This window comes from Homarus americanus, unplaced genomic scaffold (assembly GCF_018991925.1).
Source record: "Homarus americanus isolate GMGI-L3 unplaced genomic scaffold, GMGI_Hamer_2.0 scaffold43704, whole genome shotgun sequence".
In the NCBI taxonomy this organism is placed as follows: domain Eukaryota; kingdom Metazoa; phylum Arthropoda; class Malacostraca; order Decapoda; family Nephropidae; genus Homarus; species Homarus americanus.
Window position 1 is genome coordinate 148092 of NW_024721497.1, and position 12890 is coordinate 160981.

At 41.6% G+C, this 12890-nt stretch overlaps 1 non-coding gene across 1 annotated transcript; it reads right to left on the bottom strand.

The window, feature by feature from the left end:
* Positions 1–11310: 11310 nt before the first annotated feature.
* On the bottom strand, positions 11311–11383 carry Trnat-agu. The gene has a single exon. It is a non-coding gene; the product is annotated as a tRNA-Thr (tRNA).
* Between the last annotated feature and the right edge of the window lie 1507 nt (positions 11384–12890).

Genomic DNA, 12890 nt, shown 5'->3' on the forward strand with positions numbered 1-12890 from the left:
ATGGAGGCCGTGTTGTGACAAAATACTGTCAGTCCATGCATTTATTACTTACCACAGTTAGACGAAGACAGTAAAGGAAATACCTTATGTTTTTACCTGCTTAGTCCATTAAATCCTCTGATTTATTAACGTACAGTGGTTGTTTGTGTGTTGTTGTCATAATGACTATTTTTACCTGTGTTTGTATCTGTATTTGTGCTTGTGCCTGTACCTGTGCTTGTGCCTGTACCTGTGCTGATACCTGCACCTGTGTTTGCATCAGTACCTGTCCTTCTACCTGGAGTTGTATATGTATATCTATGTTGTACCTGTACCTGTGTTTGTGTTTGTCTTCTTACCTGTGTTCATTTACCTGTATTTAACATTATACTTGTCTCAGAACTCTTACTTACAACTTAATACCTTACCTAAATTAATAAACGAAAAGAAACGACATGAAAATCTTGAAGTTCCTGTTAAAATTACACCGTTCACTACCGGTGTTTGACGAATTAATAGACACACCTGAGCTCTGGATCCTACAGGTGTTCCAGGACGCCACGCCGGGGTCCTACTACAGGTAATAATGATGTTGCTGATAACGACATGACAGACACTTACTCTACTGAAGATAACATTACCATTGGATAACAAAAAATGATTAATGTATATAGCAGATTATTAATGAATGTCGACAGGTAATGATGGTGTATATTACCGGTTAATGAGAGAGAGAGAGAGTTTGCGGATATACTGTAGAGGAAGTGAATGAATTGTAATTATTTGGTGGTGATAAAGAGGTTTTGTAATTGTAATAAGTATAGAGTTATGACAACAATGGCAGGTGATAATGACGTAATAGTGACGCTAATTGACTCAGTAATTGACAGGTGAGAAACAACTGTTGATTAAGTAACATGTATGTATGTAGAGGGGAAAGGTAATGTTGTCATGAAAAAGAATTAGGAAACATAAAATAATATCAGTGTGTGTGTGTGTGTGTGTGTGTGTGTGTGTGTGTGTGTGTGTGTGTTACAGACTCTGACAATAAATAAGAGAGATTAAAATTTATATTCTTTTCTTTTTCTTTATGACGGGTCTCTCTCTCTCTCTCTCTCTCTCTCTCTCTCTCTCTCTCTCTCCATCATAACTGAAGGATTTTGATGTTTACATATAGCCTGAGGAGGAACCCTCCGTCACCAGTAACCACCACCACACTCACCCTAGATCACCCTAATTCACCCCTACACGACGGCTCATAATTGCTTCCACAGGTTGGAGGGACAAACCACTGTAATTTGTCAACTGACTCACAGCCTGGGGGGAGGCAGGAAAAATATAGAAAGAAAGGAGGAAGAAGAGATAGAGATAGAGAGAGAGATAGAGAGAGAGAGAGAGAGAGAGAGAGAGTGTGTGTGTGTGTGTGTTTCAGCTGGAGTTATATGGAATTATACTTGGAGTCAAATCATACTTCTCTCATTTATCTCTCCCATTCTCTCATCTTTATCTCAGTTTCCTTTCCCATCTTCCTCTCTTCCTTTTCTTCTTCAATACCTCCCTATCTTCTTTGTCTTTCTCTCTCCCTCCCTCCATCCCTCCACCCTCCCTCCCTCTCCCACCCCTCAACCTTCTCTCCTCGTCATATCCACCTCCTCCCCCTCACGCAAATCCAAGGATTAATACCCATAAGATTAGCGGGTTATTAGGGGATTTATGTGCCAATAACGACTGAGGGAAATTAGAGATTAGGGAGACTCAGGTGGTCACTTCATTAGGGCCGCTGGTCGCCTTGGCAACACCCACCTTACCTCGCCTCACCTCACCTCGCCTCGCCTCACCTCACCACGCCTCGCCTCGCCTTACCTCGCCTCACCGGCTGCCTCGCCTCACCTCGCCTCGCCTCACCTCACCTCACCTCACCTCGCCTTGCCTCACCGATAAATTGACCAGTGTTTTGTACACGTGTTTATAATATTTTAAACAATGCTGATAGATTATAGAAGGTTATCTATCTTTCTATCTGTCTGTCTGTCTGTCTGTCTCTCTGTCTGTCTAGAGTTTTGTTTTGTATCTGCCTCGTCTTATAGCTACTCTACCTGTCAATCTTACGTTCAACTTAACTCTTCTCGGATCACCTGAAGAATCTCCACACCAGGTTAGGATAGGATAAGATAGGATAGGATAGGATAGGATAGGATAGGGAGATTTTTCATAAACGTTTAATACAGCCAGTGAGTTTATATAGCACAAAAGGTGAGATAAATTACTTATAATAATAGTGGGTGTATCTCTGCCCTAACCTAACCTAACCAAGTGTTAATACATCACAGTTAGATCAATATCATTGGAAATTATGGAGTAAAATCATTATTAAATACAGATAATTTTGCCTTGGACGATCAATATAATTTACCCGTTATGGAGTTGAACTGTTGGTAAATATATAGAATTATGTGGGTGAATAATATAATTTAATATAATAGAGTAAAAGGGTCGAAAGATACATGGAGGAAGAGGAGGTGGAAGAAGGAAGAGGAGGAGAAGAAGGAGGAGGAGGAGGAGGAGAAGAAGGAGGAGGAGGAGGAGGAGGAGGAGGAGGAGGCTTAAGGTAAAAATTTTGTATTTTCTCTCCTGGTAATTTATTTCTTCCCTCAAGGTAAATCGACAAGTGCCAAAAAAAAAAAGTCAAATGAATCTACTAAGAGACTGGAATTAAAGGTTCTTATATTTACGACAGCTCGTATCTCTCTGTAAACTTATGACGTAGTTTCCTGTAAGAGGATAACTACTACGTGCTGTTCCCCTCCTAACCCTGACGATCAGCTGTTTTGTTTTTACGTGTTGTTCCGTCAGCTGTTTTAAGTTTTGCTCCGTCACCCTGATTTTGTGTGTTGTTCCGTCAGTTGTTTTAAGTTTTGAGCTGTCTTGTGTGTTGTTCCGTCAGCTGTCTTGTGTGTTGTTCCGTCTGTTTTGTTTTTACGTGTTGTTCCGTCAGCTGTTTTAAGTTTTGCTCCGTCAGCTGTCTTGTGTGTTGTTCCATCAGCGATTTTGTGTGTTGTTCCGTCAGTTGTTTTAAGTTTTGTTCCATCAGCTGTCTTGTGTGTTGTTCCGTCAGCTGTCTTGTGTGTTGTTCCGTCAGTTGTTTTAAGTCTTGTTCCATCAGCTGTCTTATACTCAGATAATCACCAACATCTATTTTTATATCCCAGTAATTTATGATCAGTTGCCCTTTATATTTTACGTCTTGCTCACTCACTTGTTTTCTGCTTTTATCATCTTCAACTATTTTTTTTGTCTTTCTAAAGGTTTCATTATTTACGACCAGTTATTGTTTTAATCTGTTTTTGTTCAGTCAACTGTTTTCTGCTTATAACACTCTCAATCATATGATGTTTTTTTCACTTTTGTTATTTACGATGAGTTGACCTACGTGTTCACAGTCCCAAGCCAATTATTATGTTCATGATACCTGCAATAAGGCTACATTATGTGTATATTATTTATAAGGAGATTATTTATGAAACTTTCCAAATCTATTGAAAACCAGCTTTTACACGTCGATATATTTTCTATGAAGCAGCTTTTTTCATGTGTTTTTATCAGCTTAGATCAGAGGTACAGAACGATGAGAAATTACAGTCTGTTGCCTGAGTGTCTTGTCTGGATTTTGTTGTTGACGTGAAGAAGAGGTTTCCCAGGCTGGTGCAGTGTGGTGGTGAGTGTGGCTGGCTTAAGAGGTATCAATATACAGCGGATGTGGTGAAGGGAAATAATAGAGGCAGCAGTTTAACATTATTCATTACAGGAGTTGTAACATACGGTCGCCTATTACCGTGCATAGATTAATATAGATTCCTCATTAATACACACACACACACACACACACACACACACACACACACACACACACACACACACACACACACACACACACACACACACACACATACACACACACACTCATTTTCACATCATTGCTAACTAATTTCACTCAGTAGGGGTTTAATAGTGGTACTATTATTATTTTTAGCGAGGCAGGTAGCCGTAGTAGTAATAGTTGGAGTATTTAGGAGGACTGGTAGTGGTAGGTTAGGTGCGTGTTGCTGTCTCATAAACCGTACACACATGGATGTTTCCCCTTCTGACTCTGGCGCGTTATGACCACAAATGAAGATGGATTTTCAGCACACCGTGTGGACGAGAACTTATGTACCTCAAATTATACGTGAGGCAAGAGGAAGGGAGCGTTTGGGGGGGTATAGGTAGTTTGTCAGTTTCTGGTATTGTTTATGTGTGTGTGTGTGTGTGTGTGTGTGTGTGTGTGATGGGAAGGAAATGATCGAAAATAAATGAATGGCCAAGGCAAATATACAGTAAACTACTACTACTACTACTACTACTACTACTATTACTACTACTACTACTACCACACAACCAACACTACTACCACTATCAACGGCCAGTTTTGCCAGTTCGCTCAAATATAATCTAACCCATCACAACCACAACAACCACCAACAACCACCATCGACCACAACAACTAGCAACAACCACTTCCTTTGTCAGACTCGGCATTAGCAACTATACCAGCCCAACCACTAACTACCCACATCTTCACTACTCCCTCAACCACAATTCAACGCAAAATAAATATCTTGAGATGATTTTTCATCTTTACTTCCAGCACCATCACTAAAAGTGCTATCATCACCACCTCTACCACCACAATTACCGCTAACACCACTATCAATGCCAACACTGCCGATTCTACCACCACTTCTGTCACTTTCACCATTCACTACCACCATAACTACCACCACTACCACTATCACCACTATCAATCATAACCACCACTTATACTACCACCATCATTATCACTGACACCACTACCACCCTTATGGCCACTATTAACCATTGACATCATTACCATCACTGCCATCACCATTGCCACCAACATTACCTTCACCCCTCAACCACCTCTCTCCAGTACGTCAACCACAACTCAACCCGGAATTAATTACCAAGGTGAGTTGTTGGGTTTTTTTCCAACCACCAAACACGACCTCTTTACCAATTCCTGTAACACCAAACCAACACGGAAATAATTAATAGCTACTTTACCTTATAACTGTAATTACCTTAGTCCCTCAATGTACAACCTAACCTTGATTTGGTTAGTGTTAGTATATTCACTACCACTGCCATTACCACCACAACAACAACCACAATCGACAATCACCATTTCTTCACCAGTACCGCCAACCAAAACCTAACCTGGAATTTATAATAATCAACGTAATTGTCTCGTCTTCCACCACCAGAACAACCACCACTACCACCATCTTCCTTCACATCCACCACAACCACCATCATCCTTTACCACAACCAATGATACTCCCCATCATCCTCCACCTCTACCACAACCACCGTCAACCACAACACAACCCGAAATTAATAACCAGTGACAGGTTCCCCCGTCTAGTCTCCCTCGACCAAATGGCGACACTTTGACTTATGGCCGCACTACTTCAGGTTCACATTGTAGAGTCGTCATGCAAAATACAAATAATCCGTCCATTGCCTGACAGACGCCGCTGTCCCTCCGCCTAGAAACCGCGATGTGTGCATGTGTGTTTTCTGTCTATCTGTCTATCTGTCTATCTGTCTATCTGTCTATCTGTCTATCTGTCTGTCTGTCTGTCTGTCTGTCTGTCTAGTCTAAACATCAACGCTTATAAAACACACATACAAATACACCAACACAACTTTATATATTTACTCAACGCATAAAAAAAATTTAATTCATACAAACTACAAAAAAAAGATATATAATTAAAAAAAAAGAATTATTCCATATTTCAATGTTTTCTTTTTACCTCACACACTCCTAGAGCACAACAAGGCATCAGAGAATACACACACACACACACACACACACACACACACACACACACACACACACACACCTTTTAAGACCTAGTTGCAAAAACCTTCAGTGTTTCTCATTACCATTTGGCTTATGAAGGGGTAATTAAATTTTGCTGTTCGTTTGTGATGGATGACTACCGGGCGTGGAGTAATCTTTACCTTGAGTTTCCTACTTTTTCTGTGTTTTTTTTTTGTTTTTTTGTGATTTTGTGAGTTACGTAAAATAGAGACAATATAATTCGGTGTTTACAAGACGCGGAGTAAGTAAGGTTGTGTTTTTATTATTTTCTTTTTCTTATATTTTTTCTGTTTTGTTTTAGGTAAGGGAGAAGAGAAGATGGGAGAGGGGGGGAGAAAAGCAGGGGAAAGATAAGGGAGAGGGGGGAGAAAGGAGGAGTAGAAGATAGGGAAGGAGGAGGAGGATTCGAGGTGAAGGAAGTAAGGGAAGGAAGAAGAGGAGGAGGGGGAGGAGGAGAGGGAGAAGAGGCAAGAGTGTAGAAGGTAAAAGAAGATTGTAGGATTATGGAAGGAAAACACTGGAAGGGAGGAGGGGAGGAGAAGGATGAGGTAGGTAGGAGGGAGAAGAAGGTAGACAGGGGAGGGAGGAGGAGGAGGAGGAGGAGGAGGAGGAGGAGGAGGAGGAGGAGGAGGAGGAGGAGAAGGCAGGCAAGAGAGGAAGGAAAAGGAGGAAGCAGTCAGGAAAGGAAGGGAGAAGAAAGAAGAGTTAGGTAGGGAGGAGACGGAAGGAGGGAGGGAGTGAAATGGATGGAGGAAGACAGGATAGGAGGAAGAGGAGGAGGAGGAGGAGGTGGTTGGAGGAGGAAGAGGAGGGTTAGAGGGGGTGCTAAAGAAGAAGAATTGCCGTCTTAACTCAGTGTTGAACTTTACTACCGCGTAATGCCGAGAATTAGAGTGGTTTACGTGGTAATTGAGGGGTCGTAGACAGCTTAAGCCTGGGGCAGCACCCTCTCTACTGACCCTCCTCTGCCTTCCACTGCTCACTCCCATACATTACCCCACACACACACACACACACACACACACACACACACACACACACACACAAACACACACACACCTTGTATATTCAGGTGTGGATAGATATTGTGTGTGTGTTTGTGATAGTATGATAGTGTATGGGTGTATACTGAGTGTGTCTAATAATAATAATAATAATACGAAGAAAATTATAATACGTTTAATAAGCATAAGTACCATTGAATCTTACATAACAACAATGAAGACAATACATTATAAGACAACACAACATACACACACACATACATACGAAACTGTACAATGACAAGAAGACATTATTAAATATGATGACAATTGACAAAATGGTTCCAGTCAGGTGAATTCATTAAGTGGACGTGTTATATAAGGGGGGTGGTGAGTTATTGTTGTGGTCAGCCATGAATCTTGTCTAGACCAGCAGTTTGTGTGAGATGAGTTACGTGCGTATGTCCAGAGTGTTTGTGGTGGGTGGGAGGAGGAGTTAGCGGCTGAGGTTGGCTGTAACTGCTCTACCTAACCTAAGGCATAATAGATCTTAGCGTCGTTGGTTGATTGTTTGTAACGTGAAGTGTGTGTGTGTGTGTGTGTGTATGTGTGTGTGTATGTGTGTATGTGTGTGTGTGTGTGTGTGTGTGTGTGTGTGTGTGTGTGTGTGTGTGTGTGTGTGTGTGTGTGTGTGTGTGTGTGTGTGTGTGTGTGTGTGTGTGTGTGTGTGCTAATACGTCTGTATGGAAAGAGTTTATGCATATATGCAGATAATTTGTATGTGTGGGATTGTATGTCATTAATTGTTGATAAGACGAACATACACACAGAATATGGGGCAGTCTCTCTCTCTCTCTCTCTCACACACAGATATGGTGCAAGATGACGTGTAAGATTGCAGGAAGAGTGATCTTACAACATATGTGATCTACAAGTTGTGTGATATCTGAGTACCCAAGATCATGCAACATATATTATGATCTTGATATATCTATAAGACCTGAGGTAAAACGACCTTAAAATGTGTGTGTGTGTGTGTGTGTGTGTGTGTGTGTGTGTGAGATACTTGTACACGCTGAGTAGGGATATTATTTGTGTACTTATCAATTAACAGGTGTTATAGCTAAACATGTGTAATCATGTGGCTAGTGTATTATTGTCCATAAAGCACCTGTGATGTTGAATTACTATTTATGTATGATGTTGCAACAGATGTGACGTTGTATCAGTTGTAATGTTGCAACCGATGTTACATTGCAGCAGATGTGATGTTGCAGCAGGTGTGGCTTGCAACAGGTGTGATTACTGAGTATTCATTCATTCTCCCTCATCAGTGACTCTAAACCGACAATTTCAGGGCCACAAATGGAAAATGCACCTCGATATGTTATTTCGCCCCCTTCTCCAACCCACCATTTACCTCACTGTTTCGTACTCCCGGGAGAGATGTATACGATGGAACTCCCACGGTCTGTTGCTGTCTGCGGTGGTGCATGACTCTCCAATGCTTGTCGTTGCATGACTGACTCTATCGTGATGTCTGTTCTTCCTGTTGGCATGCCTGTCTGTGGGCTGGATGGATGACTAGCTTAACTGTCTATCTGTCTGTCTGTCTTTCTGTGTACTGTTTGGTTGGCTAGCTTGACGTCTGTCTGTCTGTCTTTCTGTATATGCCTAGGTTAATTTCCTATCGTTTTTCCCGTCTTTATGTCTGCCTAAGGACTGTCTGGATGGTTAGATTAAATGTCTATCTTTTTGTCTTTGGACTGAGTGGATGAATTCGAGTTTCTGTTTATCTTTTCGAGTGATTGTCTGTCTGGATGTCTGGCAGTCTGTTATATCTCGTGTGTTTGCATATTTATACTGTAGTTCATTCTCTCAGTGTCTCTCTTGCCATTACCCACACGTCTGCTCTCCTCTGCCTGCTTATTCCAAACTAATTCTACCTTCTTCACTGATTAGCCAAGCCTCACATCTCCACTCATTTCTACTGATTGGTTATCCCTATTCCCCTCCACCCCCCCCCCGCCCTACCACCCCAGTGACATGCTAATCTCCCCGGATTAGCACTCATGGGGTTAATCCTTGGATATTTGACACATGTACACTACCCAATCCTCACATCTCAAACCAATCTCTGTGTTTCTTCGACTAATTGGCCAATCCTCTAATACCTAGCTAGTCCTCGAATTTGTAACCTTCTTCCTTTATTGACTAGCTAATCTCTATATCTCATCTAATCTCCAGATCTATGAATCGTCCTCCCTACAATGATTAGCCAGTCCCAGGCCATTAACCCTCTTCCCTTCAACTATTAACAACCTCCCAATTTTACCATTTTGATCCCGCTAATCACCCAATTACCATATCATCAAACCCCAAATTACCCAATCTTACAATCTTTCAATATCCATACCCTCAATCCCCTAGTTATGTAATCCCTCAATGATCGAATCACCATAATTTTTTTTTAACCAATCACCGCGTCTCGGATCCGTTCCACTGTCCTCCACCCATTCCCTTCCCTCCGGTGACTAGTCAATCTACCACCACGACTACTACTACTACTACTACTACTACTACTACTACTACTACTACTACTACCATCACTACCATCACTACCACTACACCACCAACCACTATTGTCACCATTACTACACCACTACCACAATCAACCCCACCAATCACCACCACCACCACTACATTTACCTCTACACCACCGCCACCACCACCAACCACAACCAACCACCACCAACCAACCACAACCAAGCATAACCACCACCACCACCACCACCACCAACGTCTCTGGCTCCAAAGAATGACAAAACTCCAACCAAATGATGATGATTAGAGAGTGTGAGGGAATTTATCGTTTCAAATTGCAGGAACTGACGGCCATAAACTGCTCTGGCCATCGATTTATATTCTTGTGTTTGTGGAGGAGTTTGATATATTAAAAGAAATTCTCGAAACATCACCATTATTTTTTTTAGGTGAGGGAGGATCAATGGTGACTATATATTATGGTTGACAAAAATTATGTACGTTTTGTCGTTGTGTTTTTGGGTGATTTTTTGTGATTTTGGTTGCATGGGGGTAAGAATAAGGTGATTGGTGAGATGAGATTGATAAAATAGAAGATTTGGTGGTGTGGGATGGGGAGGGGGGGGTGGGGGAGTTATGGTGATTTCATGCAATATATTGGTGGGAAATATATTGTTACGATGTGTTTGGTGATCTTGGTGCGATGAAGAGAAGGGGGAGGAATGGAGATGTTAAGAGGAAGGGAAGGGGTGGGGGGGGTTGAAGGGGAGGGATAATGTTTGGTGAGACACGATAATGGTGAACGTAGAGAAGTAGAGGAAGGTGTAATGATGACGTTAAAAATTATCTTGGTGAGAAATATATCTTTGCTGTTCCTGGTGAAATGGATGTGGTGAGATGAATTATTGCAGGGAGTATTTTGAGAGAGAGAGTGAAGGGGAAAGAGAGAGAGAGAGGGAGGGGGTGGAAGGGAGGGGAGGGAGAGGGAGGGAGGGGGTAGTTTGGTGACAGGCGAGGTTGGTGATCAGGGCGTAGTGGTGAGTGAGTGACAATGTTACAATAATACCAGGGTGCAGTAGACAGGTATCGATTTTCACACACACAGACACACCTTGACTAGATGATGGTGGTGGTAATGATGGTGGTGATATTGATGGTGATATTAATGGTGATTTTGCTGGAGCTGATAATGGTTGAGATGATGGTGGTGATGGTGATAATGGTGATGATGATTTTCGTGATGATGGTGGTGCTAGTGTGATGTAAGTATGTGATGATTAGGTGAAGAGGTCAGTTTCAGTTTACCTCTCTCTCTCTCTCTCTTTCCCCACTCCACAAGAATTCTGTCTCTCCCCTATTCCTTTCTTTACCTCTTTAATACTCCCCCATTCCCTCCCTCTACTATCCTCTCCATCCCCTGTCTCTCTCCCTCCATCAACACCACCTTACCCCCCCTCACCATCTCCCTACTCCCCTTCCCCCCACCTCGCCCTGACAAGTTACCCAGTACCGTTAATATGACAATTATGCCATGTGTCACCCTCTGGCTATGAGACCCTCAGCTGTCAATAAGATCAGTGGTGGAGTTAACCTCGTGAGGGGAGGAAGGAGCGTGTTAACATGTCTCTCGTTATGGTGTGTTAACTAATTTAGCTTCACAAACACATACACAGACATACACACAGACACTGCCGTTCATGCCATCGTGGAGTTGCCTCACAATGGGGATGAATTTTGGTGGGTAATCAAAACGATTGAGGGTCCGACCGCCAGAGGGCTTCCCTATTGACCGAGTTGAAGGCCTTAGTAAGGTTAATGAAGGCCACGAACAATACAAGTTAAAACTATTACCCTTTCTGCCTTCAGGGAGGATCGAACTCCCGGCCTCTGGTTTACTAGACCAGCGCTCTAGCCACTGAGCTATGAAGGCCACAAATACACACACACACACATAAACAAAACACACACGTATATACACACACTCATATATATATATATATATATATATATATATATATATATATATATATATATATATATATATATATATATATATATATATATATACACACACACACATATATATATACATATATGGATACACACACACACACACACTTTATACAGAACACAAGTGCTACAATAAGACTTATGGGACAGGATTATACTGGTCCATATTTACAATGGAGCTTGACGGAGATTAGTGGTTGTCAGGGTGAATTATTGACTGCCTCTCACCTCCAGTACCCGCGCCATAGAGAGAGAGAAAGAGAGATTGATTTCATTCTATATTCGAAAGTTAGAAAAAGAATGAGAGAGAGACAGACAGACAGAGAATATATACCATATCCCATAAATAGATAAAGAGATAAAAACAACAATAGACAGATTAAAATACAAAGGTAAACAAACAATCTCTCTCACAACACACATAATGAACACACCAAAAACAGGTCACAGGTCACCAGGTGTGAGAAGAGTGAGTGAGAAAGTTACCTGTATATGTCTCTCAACCTATATCTCTCACCCTCTCTGGTTGCCTAAGAAATAGTTTAGTTTCGTATCAGAACTTTAAAGGTATTATTACATATTATTCATCTTTACACAAACACACACACAATTTTTTCACAGCCTATACCTCACAACACCCAACCAAAACACACCCATACCAGCTGTGTTTATATACGTGGACGGAGACACACACATTTAAAGACCAAAACATAAACAAACCCAAATGAGTTTTATGAGTGTCAAGACGAATAGGTAACTATAAAAACACACCCAGACGCCCCAAACTACTTCTATATATAGGTATACTTGGTCGTAAACACACCTTAAAATAAAAACACGTCAACACACTCACATCAGGTATATATATATATATTCGTATACCTGACCAAAAATCACATCTCTAAGGATTAAGGTATAAACAAGCCTTAAACACCAGGTGCGCGCAGATATACCTTTACGAAAATATATCCATTAAAAGGTAAAGCATTAATAAGGCTACATCAGGTGTACATTTATACCTGGAGGTAAACACATCTTTTAAAGGCCAAAACATAAACAAACCCAAATCAGGTGTGTGTGTGTGTGTGTGTGTGTGTGTGTGTGTACCTGGGCGCGTGGGCCAATCAAGTCACAATAACAATGATCCCCAGCTCCACCACGGGCCCGCCCCTCTCTACTGATATCGTCATTACCATAAATCTATGAGTGATGATCATAATGCTGCTCACACTCTAATTATACTCGCTGATACACGACCGCTATACACAAGATAAAGCACCGAGAATAAGTGAAGGTCGCCACTAGCAATTACGGCAATAAACGAGAGGAATAAATAATGAAAATTGATAGGTAGTTGATGTCTGTCTGTTGGAGAGAACGACGTCAGTGGACAGAGGACGGTGGTGGTGAGGGGCGTGGTGTTGGTG